Genomic DNA, 2,536 nt, shown 5'->3' with positions numbered 1-2,536 from the left:
GACACGGTCGAACGCCTTCTCCAAGTCCACAAAACACATGTAGACTGGTTGGGCGAACTCCCATGCACCCTCCAGGACCCTGCTGAGGGTGTAGAGCTGGTCCAGTGATCCACGACCAGAACCACACTGCTCTTCCTGAATCCGAGGTTCGACTATCCGACGGCCCCTCCTCTCCAGGACCCCTGAATAGACCTTACCAGGGAGGCTTAAGAGTGTGACCCCCCTGTAATTGGAGCACACTCTCCGGTCCCCCTTTTTGAACAGGGGGACCACCACCCCAGTCTGCCAATCCAGGGGAACTGCCCCCGATGTCCATGCGATATTGCAGAGTCGCGTGAGCCAACACAACCCTACAACATCCAGAGCCTTAAGGAACTCCGGGCGGATCTCATCCACCCCCGGGGCCCTGCCACCGAGGAGCTTTTTGACCATCTCGGCAACCTTGTCCCCAGAGATTAGAGAGCCCGACCCAGAGTCCCCAGGCTGAGCTTCCTCAACAGAAGGCATGTTGGTGGGATTGAGGAGGTCTTCGAAGTATTCTGCCCACCGGCCCACAACGTCCCTAGTTGAGGTCAGCAGCACACCATCCCCACTATAAACAGTGTTGGTGCTGCACTGCTTCCCCCTCCTGAGACGCCGGATGGTGGACCAGAATCGCCTCGAAGCCGTACGGAAGTCTTTCTCCATGGCCTCTCCAAACTCCTCCCACGCCCGAGTTTTTGTCTCAGCAACCACCTGAGCCGCATGCCACTTCGCCTGCCGGTACCCATCAGCTGCTTCTGGAGTCCCACAGGCCAAAAGGCCCGATAGGACTCCTTATGTTGGTCAATGTTTCATTATTATGGTTCAAATGCAACTCTAACCAGGTAGATTTATAGTCTAGATTTAAAGAAACTGTGTTTCAGCTGTTTCGCAGTTTTCTGGAAGATTGTTCCAGATTTGTGGTGCATAGAAGCTGAATGCTGCTTCTCCATGTTTGGTTCTGGTTCTGATGCAGAGCAGAACCAGAAGACCCAAAATGCCTGGAAGGTTGATACAACAGCAGATCTTTAATGTATTGTCGTGCATCAAGTGATTTATTTAAAGTCTATTTTCTAAGCTCCAGGGAGTCAGTGGAGCACAGCTCCTTTAAGTTCTGCTCAGAGCTCCAGGTTGATCAGTCTGGATTAATCTAAACGATAAACCATCATCATTACCCAGCAGATCAATATGATCTCTGATCAATCGCTCCCTCTGAATCATTCCATTGGCGATGTTCTCCATCAGAGCCAAAGCGCTCCTCAATTATGTGGCAAAGCTTCGTGCAGCTACTTATAGACGTGTGATTGCATACACACCTTGATCACCTTAAAAATAATCAAGCCTGACCCATTTGGAGTTGATATCCTGATCCAACCCCGCTTTTATTTTTTCAGTTGGAATGAAATTACCCTGCAGATTCATGCGCTTTGGCAAACAGACCAATGCATTTCTTCTGTTAACTATTCTTAGAACTTCTATTTTTCTATTGTATTAAATAGTTTTTTATGGAGCAAAATATTTTGTTTTAGATGTCTGTTAAGGTTTATTACATTGTTTTTAGACAGAATAATTTAAAAAATAATGGTGTATCAAATACCTATCTCAAGTATCTTAGCTGTAAATCATAATCAAAATCAGAAATAAATCTCAGAAATATATTGCTGTGTGACAAGTCAACAGGGTTTTCCTTTATGAACTAAATTTATGGCATTAATTGAAATTACAGTGACAGATGAGGATGTTTCCTTAGTATAAGAACAACACCCCCCACCCACAAAAAAACAAAATTGCAATCTTCCTAAGTTCTTGCATGGCAAATTTCCAGCTCTTTAAATAAATTCTTCCCAGATTTAACAAAAATTATTTTCTCGATTTTTCTAAGTATGTGAAGAACATCAATAATAGACTTATTTCAAGGAGAAAAAAAATCAAATGAACACCATTCCCCCTTTTCCTTTTAATTTATGTTGTCAGTGTTTTCTTTTGGGGCTTTCCCCATACAAAACCATGGACAAAGAAATCTGCTGTACAATGGCAAATGATCTGAAAGCACATCATAACTCAGGAAAATCAAACTCTTTAAAACTGGAGAAAAGAAAAACAACAGAACAGCATTCCAGTCTTTATCACAAAACAGATTTAATTTAATATCTCTTTATTTTTTTTAAAATAATTAAACATTTGTATTCTTCCAACCCTTTTGATCTTTTTTTTCAGATTTTAAATCATATTACATCTGGGCCATTCTACACCACACATCAATTCTGTAAGGGAGGAAGGGGTCGTGTTGGGGCGGATCACTCTCAGGTCCCAACAGTTAAACACAATCTGCTCCAAGGTTCCTCACCACATTTACCCCCATCCCAACCCACCCCGAGCTCCGAGCTCATGTCTAGCTGCCCCACTCAAACTCTCGCCCCTTCCCCCTTAAAAAAAAAAAAAAAAAAAAAAAAATAAAAATTTTTTTTTAATAAAAANAAAANTTTAAAAAAAAAAAAACCAAGAGAGGGGGGAG

Source organism: Poecilia latipinna, unplaced genomic scaffold (genome assembly GCF_001443285.1).
Source record: "Poecilia latipinna isolate Pla-1442-1.1 unplaced genomic scaffold, P_latipinna-1.0 Scaffold4154, whole genome shotgun sequence".
Lineage (NCBI taxonomy): Eukaryota > Metazoa > Chordata > Actinopteri > Cyprinodontiformes > Poeciliidae > Poecilia > Poecilia latipinna.
This window is presented reverse-complemented; position numbering follows the sequence as displayed.